Raw genomic sequence first — 16,728 nt, 5'->3', positions numbered from 1 at the left:
TTCAAGACCTGGAACTTGGAGACCTTGCCGCCAGAGATCTGACTCTAAGGAAAGGCCTGGAAGATTGCTGAGAAGAGCCATATATATAAACCTTTTCCCCTGATCTCTTCCCAATTCTATAAATCCTGGAAGCTTGAGGCCCTCGTAGTCTTCATTTATAAGACCACCTCCTTCATTTAATGAGAATTCTCCTGTTCTCCTCTGTTTTCCAGATCTGTAGAAAACAGGACAGTGTTTTTTTGTTTTGTTTCTAATATTTCCTTTGACTCCAGTTCCTTCCTATCTCGGGATCACCATGAATCAGCAGCAATGTTGTAATCGGCTGATCCAAATAAGAGCACAGTGACATAGAGACAGCGAAGACGCTTTTAAAAAAGTATTTTAGTTGTTCTTTTTAGCTATGCATGACAGTAGAGTATATTTTCACATATTGTGTGTACATGGAGTATAACTTCCCATTCTGTGGATGAACATGATGTGGGATTGCACTGGTCGTGTATTCGTATGTGAACATAGGAAAGTGATGTCCCATTCATTCTACTGTCTTTCCTGTCCCCATCCCCCCTCCCTTCCCTTCATCCCCCTTTGTCTAATCCAGTGGACTTCTGTTCTTCCCTCCTCCCTGCTTATTGTGAGTCAGCATCTGCATACCAGAGAGAACGTTAGGCCTGTGGTTTGGGGGGATTGGCTTATTTCACTTAGCATGATAGTCTCCAGTTCCACTGAATGGACACTTTCAAGAAGGGGATGAAGTTGAGTGAGTCTGCGTCCAATATCCTGCTGTAGAGAAGACTGGCCATTGGCTCTGGGGGAAGCCTCCTCTTCCTTCTGCCTGCATGGAACCTCAGAATTCGTACTGAATTCTGAGCTCATGGAGTCACCAGGCTATCATGAGACCAGGAGGTCTGTTAGTCCATCCTCCTACTAACCCCAGAAGGCCTTTTCATAGCATCTGTGACCCTGGGCCTTTAGTTGCTATTTAAACACTTCTGATGGAAGGGAGTTCATTGCCCACAGGGCCTGGGGGTCAAGAAATGTTTGAGAAACCAAAAAACAAAAGCAAAACCGAAGATGGATATTCTGGCCACTTTAAGGACATTGTTGGCATACTCTAATTGGTAGAAATGACTTCTTGAAAACTCTCCAGCTAAAAGTGGTCAGTTTTTTTCCACATCCTGTTCCCAGCACATGAAGACTAATTCCCTCCTCCACAGAAGAGTTGAAGAGCCACAGAGTGGAACAGGTCAATATGGAGAATGTGGACTGGGTGGTCCCTCATTTCAAGACCTCACCAGAAGACAGACACTTATCTAAGATCCTGTTTTGAGGGGCTGGGAATATAGCTCAGTGGAAGAGCACTTTCTTAGCATGCACAATGCCCTGGGTCCAATCCCCAGGACCTGGGAAAAATTTTTTTTTGAGGGCGGGTGGGGAGAATGACATCTTTCTGGTATTAGAATTGCCCTATCAAGAAGAAATGTCTTCCCATCTGGTCAAATCCATTTTCTAATTATTTTTTTCTTGTAATTTTTTTATTGATTTAAAAAATAAATGACAGCAGAATGCATTACAATTCTTATTACACATATACACCACAATTTTCATATCTCTGTTTGTACATAAAGTATTTTGACACCCAATTCATGTCTTCATACATGTACTTTGGATAAAGATGTCTAATTTATATATGATGGCAGAATGCATTACAATTCTTATTACACAAATAGAGCACAATTTTTCTTATTTCTGGTTGTATAAAAAGTATATTCACTCCAATTCATGTCTTTATACATGTACTTTGGATAATAATCATCATCACATTCCACCCTCATTTCTAATCCCATACCCCCTCCCTTCCCTCCCACCCCTCTGCTCTATCTAGAGTTCTTCTATTCCTCCCATGCTCCCTCTCTCTATCCCATTATGAATCAGCTTCCTTATATCAGAGAAAACATTTGACATTTGTTTTTTGGGGATTGGCTAACTTCACTTAGCATTATCTTCTCTAACTCCATCCATTTATCTGCAAATGCTATGAGTTTTACTCTCTTTTATTGCTGAGTAATATTCCAGTGTGTATATATGCCACTTTTTTTATCCATTCATCTATTGAAGGGCATCTAGGTTGGTGCCACAGTTTAGTTATTGTAAATTGTGCTGCTATAAATATAAACATTGATGTGGCTATGTCCCCGTAGTATGCTGTTTTTAAGTCCTTTGGGTATAGACTGAGGAGAGAGATAGCTAGGTCAAATGGTGGTTCCATTCCCAATTTTCCAAGAAATCTCCATACAGCTTTCCATATTGGTTGCACCAATTTGCAGTCCCACCAGCCGTGTATGAGTGTACCTTTTTCCCCACATCCTCACCAACACTTATTGTTGTTTGTCTTCATAATAGCTGCCATTCTGACTGGAGTGAGATGAAATCTTAGAGTGGTTTTGATTTGCATTTATCTATTTGCTAGCAATGATGAGCATTTTTTCATATATTTGTTGATTGATTGCATATCAACTTCTGAGAAGTGTCTGTTCAGGTCCCTGGCCCATTTATTGATTGGGGTATTTGGGTTTTTGGTGCTTAGCTTTTTGAGTTCTTTATAATCCCTAGAGATTAGTGTTCTATCTGATGTGTGAAGGGTAAAGATTTACTCCCAAGATGTAGGCTCTCCATTCATCTTACAGATTGTTTCTTTTGCTGAGAAGAAACTTTTTAGTTTTATTGATTATTGATTTTAATTCTTGTGAGTCTTATTAAGGAAGTTGGGGTCTTATTCCTTGATCCATTTTGAGTTGAGTTTTATGCATGGCGAGAGATAGGGGTTTAATTTCATTTTGTTGCATATGTATTTACAGTTTTCCCAGCACCATTTGTTGAAGAGGCTATCTTTTCTCCAATGCATGTTTTTGGCGCCTTTGACTAATATAAGATAATTGTAATTTTACTAAGGTCCTGTTTTTCATGGAAATTCACCATGCAATGGGCTTGCAGTTCTGCAGCTCACCACGAGGTGGCGCTGACACCATGCGTAGCAGATGGTATTTGCCTAAGAGCTATGAGTTCCCTTTTAGATCACGCACACTTTGAACTTCAATTATGATTTAAGTTGCTTTATGATCACATTAGTCAAAGATATACAAACACAAAAATCTGTATGCCTTATGCTTATCTCAAAACAATAAAATCAAAAGGCACAAAGTAGAGACAAAGCATTAAAAGTTGTTATAAACATTAATGTGAACAGTTATTCTGGGGCTAAATTAGTGACTTAGAATTTAGCAGGACTAATGTGCATTCAGATTTTTTGGTGCACTGGTTTAGGATTTAAATCTATTTACTTGATATACAACAGACCGTCCTTTGAGTCATATCTTAAAATTCCTGTTTTAGCAATAATTTTTCAACCATCCCCCCATCCTTTTGATGAGCCAATAAACTGAAGAATTCAACCCCATCAATTCACTCTTATCACATTTTTCAAAACCACTTGCATTATTAATTTATTATAATGCTTATTATAATGTTGATTGCCTTTGAAATATTTTCCTAATGAGTCATATACAAATACAAGCCATTACAGGAACTACATTATAGGTTTCTTGTGCTCTTCAGCCAGTGAAAGCCAGTCAGATCCAGGGCTACCAGATCTGCTCCATTCTTCCTGCCCCTGCCCCCAGGTACAAACTGCACCAAGATGTGCAGCTACTTCAACCCTGCCCTGGAGGTCCTCCTCTCCTGAGGCCCCAACATAGCTGCCTTCCCCAACTCTTGCATCAGAAATGACTTACCCCAGACCCACGAGCTGCTGAGACTTGGTCTTATCTATGAGGCCAAATATTCAGGTTCCCCTCCCAGCTCAGCTCAACCCAGCTCAGCTCAGCTCAGCTCTGGACCTCAGGATGTAGGACCAGAAGGGGTCTTAAGCAAAGGAGCAACACATGCTGGGAATACAACTAGAAATTTGGATGTCCACTCCAGGGCTCCACCCATCCTTTGCCTCTGAAAATTAAAGTGTAGGAGTCCTGTCAACTCACCCTGCTACCACCAGGCCTTTCCTGTGGTGCTGCTGTACATGACAAGAAGCACGAAGAAGATGTGGTTAAGCATCTGTTGAGGTTTTTTTTTTTTTTTTTTTTAAGTATCCAGCCATAATCCCAATATTCCCTTCAATGTTCTGCAAGAGCAGCTGGCGGCATTGTGTGTCTCAAGAGCCAAGAATTGCTTAATCCCAAGTGAACTTGAATCTCAGGCTCACAACAGTCAGGATACCCTGCTCTGCCTTTTGTTCCAGTAAAACAGGTCTTTGTAACCTCTGCAGAGCTCTTCATCCTCACCCAGGAATTCCTCCCAGGAGGGTTTGAAGTGAGTGGTATTTTCCAGTCCGTGGTTTTCTCCAGTCTCTGCTCCTAGAAATAACGATAGCAGTGATAATGGTTCCCAGGATGCGTTGGGCCTTGCGGAACTAAAAATGCACACAAGCCCCCGAAGTCAAAAGGGGCACTGCTGTCACTGGGCAATATGATCAGAGCAAAAAAACAGGGCATGGGCCTGAGGCGTAAAGGTTTCCAACAATTCAGAGGAAAACCAAATGACTACTCTGCCAGAATGCAGCTACCCACAGTCCAGTCTCTAAACTTGTCTCAGCAACTGAGTAGCTAAGCAGAAGACGCAAACAGAAAAGGGAAAATGTGGTTTTACTCATAATATCAGGAATATAGCTCACTTGGTAGAGCGCTTGCCTCACATGCACAAGGCCCTGGGTTTGATCCCCAGCACCACTAAATGAATGAATGAATGAATGAATGAATGAATGAATGAATAAATAAATATGACAGATCAGATTGTCCCCATTCCAATATAAGAAGTAACAAAACAACATGGATCTAATACAGAGCTGTAGAAAATTTTTAAAAATTCTCTAAAAAGTGCAAGAAAATCCTTGTATACTTCAAAATGTTGAGTTGTCCTCCATGTAAATTAGACCTCAATTTAAAAAACAGTCCGTCCCTGAATCCTGACTCTTGTTCCCTCGTCCCTCGGGGCTTTTCACAGGTCACTCCTTCTGCCTGGACTGTCATGTCCGTCACCTCCCGACTCCCAGCTGCTTCCTTCCAGATCTGGTCTCCAGCAATGGACTTGCTTTTGAGGCATTTATTATTTGCAGTTAAGGATCATGTTTCTTTACATGTGCTTCTCTCTTTAAAGGCATGTTCCATGAACACGGTTGTCTTAGCTGAGCACAGGACAGAAATTGTTACCTCCCACCCAATCTTTAGATTTCACAAAACAGAGGGACTCCCTAAGAAGACCCTGGCATCCAGAGTCTGTTCCCATCAGAATCTATATTGTTCTGAACCACCGGGGTCTCTAGTCTGTCTCAGGAATTTGACAAATTCTGTTTGCCTTTGAAGGATATATTCTTTCCTACATCATTCAAAAGCCACATGATCAAGATATAGATACATACACATTTCCTTCACTACAAAAAAATTCCCTTGTATCCCTTTGTAATTAATCCCTTTCCCTTTGAATCCCCCTGAATTCAGGCAATATTGATCTGCTTTCTGACACTAGTGTTTGCCTTTTGTAGAAATTCATACAAGTGAATCACGTAGTATGTATTCTTTTGACTTATGTATTCTCTGACTTTTTTACTTAGCATAATTCCTTTGAGTCCTTCATGCTAATAAGTATATTGTCAGTTCATTCCCTTTTGTTGGCTGAGTACTATTCTGTTGCATGGATGTACCACCATAGGATCATTCTTTTACCAGTTCATAGACATTTTGGAAACTGCAAAGAAAGCCAACTATGAATATGCATGTTTTTGTGTAGACATGTTTTCTCAGGGCAGCATCTAGAATAGAAATTTAAATGAGTGATTATTTTAAGAGTTTTGCAAGTGCAGCCCTGGGACTGAATGCCTCCTTAAATTTTGCACTCTGGGTAGTTCTCTTGCCTCACCTAAGCCCTGCCCTGGTTTTCATTTCTTTAGGAATGGGATTATTGAGTCAATATCTAAGATTGGAACTGCCAAATCATGTGCAAATGTAGGCTTAAAAGTACAAGAAACTGTCAAAAAACTTCCCAAAATAACGGTTTCATTTTACATTGCCTCCAGCAATGCACAAAAATTCTGGTTCCTCCAAATCGGCTCCCAAAATTTGGTGTTTTCAGTCTCCTTATGTTAGTCATTCTGAGATGGTATAATGGTATGTCACTATGATTTTAATTTGGCATTTCTCTAATGATTAATGGGATTAAGCACTTTTTATGTGCTTCTTTGCAACTTGTCTTTTGACAAAATGATCTGTCGATTGTTCATTTGTCTTTCTATAGCAGCTGTTTTTAAGTAGCAAAGCAGAACTGCAAAACAACTTTGAATATTTGTGAGTTAGGTCACAAAAGGGATGCAAAATGTTTGCAGTCTGTTAGAGATTCATACAGCTAACGTCGTTCATCAAATCTTACACAAATACAGAAAATTATTTCATGAATAAAAGTAGCCCAAACCTAATAACCAAGGCTCTCCTAGCGGATCTCTTTTCCTATCAGGATGTTTTAATATTCCTTCTGGCATCCATTCCCCTTACAAAATGTAATGTACAAACTAAATTTTTAAACGCTGTTAAAGAATGACTAAAACCCTGCAAACTGAGTCGTTGAATTTACAGAAAGCTCTGGGAAGACAAGTGAAATGAAATACAGAGTAAGATTACAGATAATCAGACAGGGAAAATCCTCCCATTCATTCTTGATTCTGATACTAACGTACGCTCTTCAGGAGTCTCGTGGAAGTTGATTGGCTGAGTGCTACTGTATAAAAACTTCCTCTCGGCTTCCAGTGGCTGGCCTCTGGTCTGGTGCCGCCTCCAAGGAGGGACTGGGTCTCAGCGGCGACCAATGGCGCCTTGGGTGAGGGTTGCGGGGTGGAAGGTGTCTGCAAGGCTCCTGCTGCAGGTTTTCTCCAGCGCCTCTGCTGGGCGACCGGGTCCTCAGGGAATCAGACTTGACCCAAGAGCTTGAGGAGGAGGAGCCGCTGATGAGGAGGCATCGCAAAGAGAAGGAGGAGCTGCAAGGTGATGGGATGGGAAGCAGGAATTTAGAAGCCATCCGGATCCAGGGAAAGGCGCGGGTCCGCCAAAATTCAGGGCATGAAGAATGCTGTTCCCAAGAACGACCGCCCCCCCCCCCCGGAAAAAAGAAAAAAAAAAAGGGAGGAAGCAACTCACTGAAGATGTTGCTAAGTTAGAAAAAAAGAAATGGAACAGAAACATAAAGAGGAACTGGAGCAATGGAGACTGACTTGCAAGGAGAATAAGATCGATACTGTTGCAGTTAATATTTCAAACTTAGTACTTGAAAATCAGCCCCCTCCGGCATCACAGGAGAGACGGGAGAAGAAAGCTGCACTAGGAAAGGAGCAGGAGGGAAGGGGAGCTGAAGCTGGAACTGAGAACTTATCTGGAGCTAGACAGGTGAAAGTGAAAACCTTGCTCAAATATCGGCAGCCGGAGAGTTGGAAATTAAACAGATTCCTTCTGATGGCCACTGTATGTAGAGAGCCATTGAGGGTCAACTGAAAGAACAGGACTGTGGCTGCCTTAAGAAGTTAAACTGCTGAATCTATGCAAAGCCACGTGGGAGACTTTTTGCCATTTTTAAGGAATCCTAATTCAGGAAATATGTATACTCCAGAAGAGTTTGAAAAGTACCGTGATGATATTGTAAACACAGCTGCGTGGGGAGGCCAACTGGAGCTAAGAGCTCCGTCTCACATTTTACAAACACCAATAGAGATAATGCAGGCAGATTCTCCTGCTACTGTAGTTGGCAAAGAATATTCGAAACAACCATTAATACTTGTGTATATGAGACATGCATATGGATTAGGAGAACATTATAATTCTGTTGCACAGTGTATGGACATAGCTACTGAAAATTGCAGCGAGTTTACAAAATGTTACACAGTTATGTTTTAGTGCAGTGTGCCAATCGGAGTATTGCTACCAAGTGCTAAATTGTTCTAAATGCTACTGAAACATACAACTACCTTAAATCAATTTTAAGAATAAGTTTACTGCCAGGCTTTTTAGAAATAGGTCAGAGATAAACTTCAACCAGTGTCCTCTTAGTGGTGTTTTGAAACTTAAAAATTGATGTGGAGAATATCACTTATAGACCAAGGTGGTACCCTGTTTACTGATACATTCTTATCATTTTTATTTATATTGCATCCTGGATATTTTGTTCTGTTTAAGGATACATTTTTCAATGTTTAGAAATTTCATCCCACTACTAAAATTTTCCAAAGAAAATTTCAGTGTCATTTTTCTAGAAGTGAAACGACTCATTCTCTGTCATTGTAATAAAGTGGTATTGTGATGGCAAATTTAATTAATGCTTATAAAATGAACTTGATTGCAGTAACCTTAGTGTTGATGATATTAGTGGGGTAAAGTTCTTATATAGCCTGTCAGTGCACCTAGGAAGCTTGCTTTAATAATTAAGAATTTTAAAATATTTATTCAGATGGGACTCAGTTATTAAGTTTAAAGAAATGAGACAAAGTCAAAGGTAAATAGATATTTACTGTCAAATTTAAACCTCTAAAGATTAGAGATTTGCCTTTTATTTGTGTATAGCTTTAACAAGACATAACAGAGGGGGAAAAAAAGTCCTATCTGGTCTCTCTAACATGTGGTTTACATAAAATCACCCAAACTTAAAATCCATTTTCATACATACTTTGTTGCTTTGGCAACCCCAGGTTCTAGGTCACGATGGAGCTGATCTGGCTCCCATTTCCTCTCTGACCTCAGAATTTCCTTCCCTCTTCCTGGGCTCACATCTGTTCCAATCACACTGGCCTCCTCTTCCTGGGACATATCAGGTACGTCCCCACTGAGGGCCATCAGCCAGACGGGATCCTCCACCTGAAAAGCTGTTCCCCGGATGTCTGCATGGCCACTCCTTCACCCCCCTTTCTTCTCTTCAAGTTCTCCTTCTCCACGGAGTCAGTTCTGATCCCCCAACGTAAAACTGAAGCCCCCAGTTCTGGTCCTCATACTGCATTCCCTGCTCCTTTCCAAGAGCCCTTGTCTCCTAAAATGCCGTACCATTCCCTCTGCACTGTGGTTACAGTGAGGAGCCTTCATCACTGTAGAACGACGAGGACAGGGAGGTTGGTGGCTTCCTTTGTGGTTGTGTCCCAGGACCTGGAGCACTGGAACACCTGCCACTGGCTGGCACCCAGTCAGGGTTCATTAACTGTGTGTGTGTGTGTGTGTGTGTGTGTGTGTGTGAACCACTGGCCAGGGTCTGGGCTGGGGGCAGGGAGCTTCACCCTAGGAGCTCATATTTCCCGTGGAGATGTGGCTGAGCCCTTGGGACTCACTTTCAATGAGACCACATTATTAATCATCCATCACAGGGGAAGAGAGTTGAAAAGGCAAGGGCTCTCAGGGGAGAGCAGGGAATACATAGCTCAGCTCCCGTCACCCACCATGTCAATAAACTGCCGTCCAGTTTACCTACATGAGAAACTTCCAGCAAAATCCATGGATCATCAGTTCTGGGAGATACTTCTTAAAAAAGGAGGACGGGGCTCTGGAGACGGAAGCAGGGAGACAGCAAGTTCAAAGACACCCTCAGCAATTTAGGGAGGCCCTAAGCAACTTAGTGAGACGCTGTCTCAAAATAAAAAATAAAAAGGGCTGAGGATGTGGATCAGGGGATAAGCACCCCTGGGTTCAGTCCCTGGTGCCAAAAAGAAGAGGCCAGGGGAAAGGTCAGATACATCTGGGAAACGCTTCAGACCAGATTCCTTCTGAGCAACTCATCCCTCATGCAGCAGGACACCAGCTTGAATTCTGCTCTGGTGTTTCACAACACATGACCATGAGGTCCCATGTCCCTTTTCCCTTTTTACCCAAAGCTCCACCGAGGTCCTGCTAAATTAGTGTTCTGAATCAGCACAGATTTGGGAAACGCTGACTTTGAAGATAAGGTTCAACTCCTGGCTGTTCAAGGCCCTTCTGGTCTCTTCCAGTCCCTCCAGGATAGTTTCAGACCTGCCCAGTGTTTCATCCATCCCCTGCAATTCCCGTCTGCTCGGTTTCCTTCACTCTGCACGCCTCGCCCCCCTTCCCCAACCTCCTTCCTGCTCCAGCTGAAGGCCCCCTCCCTAGCTGGCCTGAGTGCTGTGCTCTCCATCCCCACCCTGTGTCTGCAGCCTCCTGGACCAGCTCCCCGCAGCAGGGGTGAAGTCAGCTCACTCTGCCTCTCCAGCCTGCCCCTCCTGCTGCTCCAGCTGACCCAGGATGAAGGGAGCCCAGCAGAAAAGACGGGCACAGCCCTGTGGCTGCAGAGGGGGAAGGGATGCCAGCTGGTCAGACCCCAGGTTCCAGAAGCCGGGCCTGGCTGCCTCCTTCTCTTAACCCTTGGCCCTCCTTGGGTTGGTTTGATTTTTGGTACCAGGGGTTCAACCACTGAGCCACATCCCCAGCCCTTTTATTATTTTATTTACAGATAGGGTCTCATTCAGTTGCGAAGGCTAAGTTGCTGAGGCTGACCTTGAATTTGCAATCCTCCTGCCTCAGCCTCCCTGGTCTCTGGGATTACAGACCCGGCCTTCCTGGATACCGTTAACATCTTCCTTTGCATGGGTCTTTCTGCTCCTTCAAAATGCTGAGGAGGCACCTTACTGACATGACTGGCTATCCAATGGTAGAAAGTAGAAAATGACAAACACCTGGGAAAATGTTCTAACTTACTAGCAGTCACTGAAATGCAAACCAAATGGTGAGATTCAATATTGTATATAATGTGTCTCAAGAACTGTAAAAATATTCATACTGTGCGCCTAGTTACCCACATCTGTGATAAGTCCTGAGGAAGAAAACAAAAATCTTGGAAACACTTATGCTCAAAAGTTATCAACACAGCTGGTTGTGGTGGTATGCACCTGTAATCCCAACTACAAGAGAGGCTGAGGCAGAGGATCGCAAGTTCAAGGCCAACCCGGGCAACTTAGAGAGACCACGTCTTGAAACATAAATAAATAAAAGTCCTCAACAGTATTTTTAAAGCATTTTTAACTGTGAAAATAACACAACAGAAAAGTACTTAAAAATAAATGTACAGGCCAAAGGAATTATTATAAAGCAAAATCAACCAAAGTACCTCATGACACAAGATGGAACAGCACCATCACTCTGAGAATCTGTGTTCCCAGCAAACAAGCACCTCCCCTCCCCTCTGAGATAACCACTTCCTCGTTTTTCCCACAGTTTGACACCTCAGCGTGGCATCCACAAGCATGAAGGTCTGGGTTCGTCTTGAGTCTGGGATTCACACATGTGTGATCACAGATTGGTGTGTGTTATTTATTATTTTTTATGGGGCTGAGGATCGGACCCAGGGCCTAGATCTTGCTGGGCTAATGCTCTCCCCCTGAGCGGCATCCCTGGTCCCAGATTGGTGTCCCTGTCTCTGGCTTCTTTCATTCAACATTACAGCAGCCTGTTCCAGGGGTGCCGTGCACAAGTGCGTCTCTGTGGCTGAGGTGGGTGGGGGCAGAGTGGCTGAGTCACAGGATTGCACTAGACACGGAGTATAAGCCCCAGCACTGGGCGCAGCCGAGGCGGGCACTAGCTCAGGTCTCGTCCTTGCCCTCCCTCTGTGGGTGGACCCAGCTCCATTCCTGGAGCAGGATTCTCCCCACTCCCGTCCCAGCACCCACCAGCTTCCCTTCCTGCTCCCTGCACTTCCTGCCACCAGCATGGGTGCCCTGGGCCCTGAGGACAGAGTGTAGGCATTTCATCCTCTCCTGTCCACACAGCTGGCCCTGCTCCTGGGAGGGGCCCTGAGGTTTTCTTCCAGGAACACTGAAAAGCTGTCCCAGGCTGAGCCCCCTCCGCCACCCACCCACCTCCCCAGCCTTCAAGAGGTCCTCGCTGTGAAGAGCATTCAGGGGGTGTCTGTGACCTGCATTAAAATACCCAGCCGTCTTCAGTCACATTTCAGAGAAAAAGGAACACTCGGGGTTTTCCGGGCATTTTTTCGAAGAAGTTGAGGGGAGAGAATGAAATTTGGAAAGTGGAGCCAGGTGAGATGTCCGGGGCCAGGAGGTGTTGGGGGAGGGGCTGGGACAAGGGTGGAGGTGGACAGGGCGGGGCCTGGAGAAACAGCCTGGGTGACTTAACCCCCTTCTCTTCTATGCTCTGTCCTTTCAAAAGTCACCTTTGTGTCCCCAGTCCTCAGTGGCAGTGTCTTGTGCCATTTTGCAAGTGGGTCTTCTTGTAACAGTCACATTGGGTCCAAAGTCACAAGAATGGTCCTAAAAATTCTTAAGGGCTCAGGAACAGGCTTCAGTAGGGAAGCTTAGCAGGAGAGATGGACAGGAAGAGGAGAGGACTGTGATCAGGCCCTCAGCACCCCCGGACAGGCAGGGCTGGGCCGGCAGGGTTCACTGAACACTCACGGCCTGGGCTGCGGACAGAGAAGGGACCCTCTGCCCAGGTCTTTCTCCTTCTTGCAGGACAAGGCTAGACGATGAGGGACCAGGCAGATCATTGGCCTCAAGTGTCCAGGTTGGGTGCCAGCAGTTTATGAGGCCTCTGGGAGAGGCAAATGCCCAGCACCAGGCACCTGGGGCCTTGGGGCATCTGTAAGTCTTCTGGCCCAGAGGATAGAGGTGATGGCCCCAGGGGAGCAAACTCCCCAGGAGGAAGAAGGACTCCAGCACCAGTTGGACTGTGCTGGGGACCAGACTGAGCTCCAGCGCCATCTATGCCCAGTTCTGCTCCTGGCTCCCGGGAGGCCTGGGAGACGATGGAGCCTGTTCACTGAGTTTTGGGTGAGACTGTGGCCTCGGGTTTGAGAGAGACTCCACGGCCCTGGCCCATGGCCCCTGTCCAGTCCTGAGCCTGGACTCGTGTCTTGGTCTTAGTGTGATGGGGCAGGGGTCAGGTGCTGGGGGGTCAGGCTGGGCTGGTGGGGCGCCTCCTCTGTAAGGCTCAGGCTGGGCAGAGGTGGGGCCTCTGTGAGCAGCGGCTGGAAGACAGAGGAGCAGATGTTCTAAGCAGACAGAGCCTCAGTGCATGGACTGCAGCCCGGAATCTCTTCAAAACATTAACCAGAGCCTGGGCCTTCCATCTGTAGTGAGCGCTGCTGCAGGAGTCCCCTGCCTGCCCAGGGCTGGTCCCCTCTCGGGAGCTTCTTCTCTAGAGGACACTCGTCTCAGTCCTCTTCTTCCCCCCACAGGTTTTCGGGCGCTGAATCATCCCCACACCCTTCAGGTGGTGGGTGGCCTTGGCCTCAGGGTTTCGTTCCCTGGACAGGCCACAGACCCCTGAAGCCTGGCCGGGACCCCGAGTCCTTGAGGGGAGGGGGAAGCGGTTCGTCCTGGCTCTTCTGTCTGCATCCTGCTGACCTGGCCTGTGACATGGGCCTCCGTCCCATCCTGCCCCCGCTGGCCTTCACCCCGGGCTGCTTGGCTGTAGCTCGGTGCCCTGTGGCCTGGGCTCTCCTCCCTCTTGTGCACTCCCCTCCTAGCTGGGTCTGCCCTGGGTGGACACTGCTGCTTCCATCAGGCCTTGCTGCCAAGCCCCGTCCCCTCAGCTCCTGGTGGGGAGGCCTGTCGTCCCCCCCAGCTCCCATCAGCCCTGTGGATGCTGAAGCAAACCTGGGAGGGGCTGAGGAGGGAGTTGGTTGTTCTCTCAACATCTCTGCTTGCTTCTATCCCTTGTGCTGAGACCCCAGCCTTGTGTGACTCCCTGGGGTTGTGTGAAGATGGACCTGTGACGTGCCAGGCAGGCCACGGGCTCAGTGACTTCCTCTTTGTCCTTCCCATCGATGGGTATGCAGCTGGCATTTTTTTAAAGCAAGAACGAGAGCTCATATTTGCCCTTTTTCTCTTTATCAATTTCAAGGTCATTGCCCTGGCCAGCCTCCCACCTCCTCAGGACACCCGGGGTCAGGGGAGGCTCAGCCTCCTCCAGCCCCCTCTGCTACAGTCTCCTCAGGGGCAGAGATCTGGCCTCAGGGCTCCCAGCTACTCCCTTCCCTTCCCTTCCCTCAGCCCCCTCACCTCCTGGTGGTTCTGCTCCTGCCCTCTGCAGCCCCCCTGCCTCCTCCTCCAGGACTCCCTCCTGCCTTATTTAGGTTTCACGGGGGGGGGGGGGGGGGGGGGCGGGGGCTGCTCTCCGAAGGCAATTGCCTCCTGTAGAGTAGCGCTCACACCCGGCACTGATGGGATTTCTGCTTCTGTCACTGTGCTCCACAGGCTTCGGCAAGCAGTCTGCGCTCAGGACAGTTTGTCAGAGTTGGTGGTCCTGATGGAGGACGGTCGGGAAATCCCTACCGGCAGTTTGGTCTTCAGCCGCGAGGTGGCGATAGTGGGCAGGAGCGGCCAGCGAGCGGCAGGTGGCACCCCAGCAGCGCAGGATTCTCCTTCTTTGGCTGGCGGTGTGCCCACAGGGGAAGATGAGAGTGGTAAAGCCAGAGAACCTGGGAAAGGATGGCAGGTGGATAACTGGGGCGGCAGGTCAGATGTGCCCACAGTGATTGGGAGCCAAGCCCCAGGGCAACATGAGCCCAGAGGAGAAGCCTAGGCTGGGAACCGGTGTAGGAGATCTAAGTTCTTGATTAAAAAGAAAATCATTTGGGTCTGAAATTTGGATCCCCTGAGAAGTAATACAAGCCTGGGAGCAGAGCCACTGGGAAGTTGGGTGGAACAGTGGTACCTGCACCTTCTGGATGTGCCTTCACCTTCCTCATTGCTCTAAGGCTTTAAAAAAAAAAAAAAAATGGTTTTTTTTCTCTCTTCTCCCTTCTCCCCTCCCTAACAAGATTGGGGAGACAGTGCTACCTTTCTTCCCCTCGTTAATTGCCCTTGAACACACCCACTACAGGAAGGAGATGCCTGCTGAGGATCTGGGAAGTGAATATCTCCCAATTTAAAATGTGAATCCTAACAGCCATCAGGGCACCCTGGGGTCCCCCTACCAGAGCACACCTGGAATGTAACCCTTGAAGTTCCTTTAAAATCCTTCTGTTCCTTCTGATTTGGAGAGTCGCAGACTTTGGGACAGGAGTCCCCTGTGTTTCTCCTTTGCTAGCAAAGCAATATACCTTCTTTTTCCTTTTTCTCAGAACTGTGTCCTCATTATTAAATTGGCATTGATTGGCATTGGGGACAGGGACTGAGCTTTCGGTTACATGGGGACACTTGAGGACTGAGTGTCCATGTTCTGAAACTGAAGCTGTAGTTTCTCAGAGGAGAGAGGGAGAGCCTCCTCCCCTGCTGCCCTCCAGACAGATTCTAAGAAGCAGAGGTGGATTGCCTAGGGGAGGTGAGATGGGAGACAGGCATTTTCCTGGGACCGGAGACAACATCTGTCCCTGGAGAGGATTTTCAGTTGCAGACTTCGTGGAGCCTGCTTTAAAGGACTGAGAAGTGGCCCAAGTCAACAGCAAGCCCATTCCCCCCAGCTATGTCTGTGTCTCCTTTCCCATCATGTACTCAGCCTCCTGAGCTGGTTTCCTGTTCTGAAAAGTAGGGTGGTCACCCTGGGGCAGTGTGGAGACAGCCTGAGCTGCAGCAGGGAAGGGGATTAGACGCTGGAGGGCACTTCCTGCCTGGCTCTCACCTTGGACACTCACAGCTAAGCACCTGACTGCTGGGATTGGAAGCCTGGGTTCCTCCCCGGCCCTGTGACCTCAGGCAAGTCACACAACCTCATTGTACCTCTGACTGTTCTTGAGCCAATGGCAGAGACTTCATCAAGCTCTATGAGGACTAAATAAAATAAAATAATATAGGACTCAGCGCCTAACAGAAATGTCCAACACATAGTGTCCATTTAAAACCTAATCCAACATTCATTATTTTACTTTTCAGAAAATTAGTGGCATCAAGAAAAAGGCTGCGTGTGCTCATGTACTCTCTGGCAGAAAATCCTGGTGGCAAAAATCATGTAACACATGTGACTGAAATCCAAGCACATGTTTGCAGAAAGAAATTGTCTCCTTACCTTTTTGTTTCCCATAGTCCCTGTCCTCTAGGGTGTCTTTCAGTTATTTCTTACAATTAATAGTGGTTTGTCCCCAGGGTCCATGTATTGGAGACTTGGTCTTAAGGTGGTGTTGAGGTGGTATCCACTGTGGGAGGTCCTTAGGATATTGGGGTGCTACCCTCAGAAGGGAACACTGGCCTCCTAGAGTGAGATATCCTCAGAGTGAGGTGCTGTACAGTCCCATGCCTGAACTGAGTGGCTCTCTCTGGCTTCCTGTGAGATGTGACCATGTGATCACTTGCTCCCACATGTGTTCCCATCATTTCCTCTGACAAGAGGTGCTCAGCTGAGAGGGGTCTCACCAGCACTGAGCCAGTGCCGTGCCCTGCCCTTGAATTTCCCCAAAGTGAGAGCTAAACAAACCTTTATAAATATAGCCCCTCTCAGGTATTTTGTAACAGCAACAAATAGCTGACTACCGCAGTGAGCGGCCTTTTGGAATCCTGACCCAGCTTAAGGTGTGAGTCAAGTGCTCACTTGCCTGTGAGGTTTTCTCAGGCTCTTCCCTTGAGCCCTTCCTGATCTCACAGTTAGGTTTAACCAGTCATCTGATGTGAGTTCTGTACTCATTATCACCCCTCTGGGAGGTAACCTTCCTGTGGAGTCAACTCATATTTCCCTCACTTGTTACCCGAGGGGATAATGGGAA

At 46.7% G+C, this 16,728-nt stretch overlaps 1 pseudogene; it reads left to right on the top strand.

The window, feature by feature from the left end:
- The first annotated feature begins 6,903 nt into the window (after positions 1–6,903).
- Positions 6,904–7,982, top strand: LOC143403522 (deubiquitinase OTUD6B-like; annotated as a pseudogene).
- Positions 7,983–16,728: the final 8,746 nt, after the last annotated feature.

Source organism: Callospermophilus lateralis, chromosome 7 (genome assembly GCF_048772815.1).
Source record: "Callospermophilus lateralis isolate mCalLat2 chromosome 7, mCalLat2.hap1, whole genome shotgun sequence".
Lineage (NCBI taxonomy): Eukaryota > Metazoa > Chordata > Mammalia > Rodentia > Sciuridae > Callospermophilus > Callospermophilus lateralis.
The sequence above is the reverse complement of the archived record's forward strand: the minus strand, read 5'-3'. Positions and strand labels throughout refer to the sequence as shown.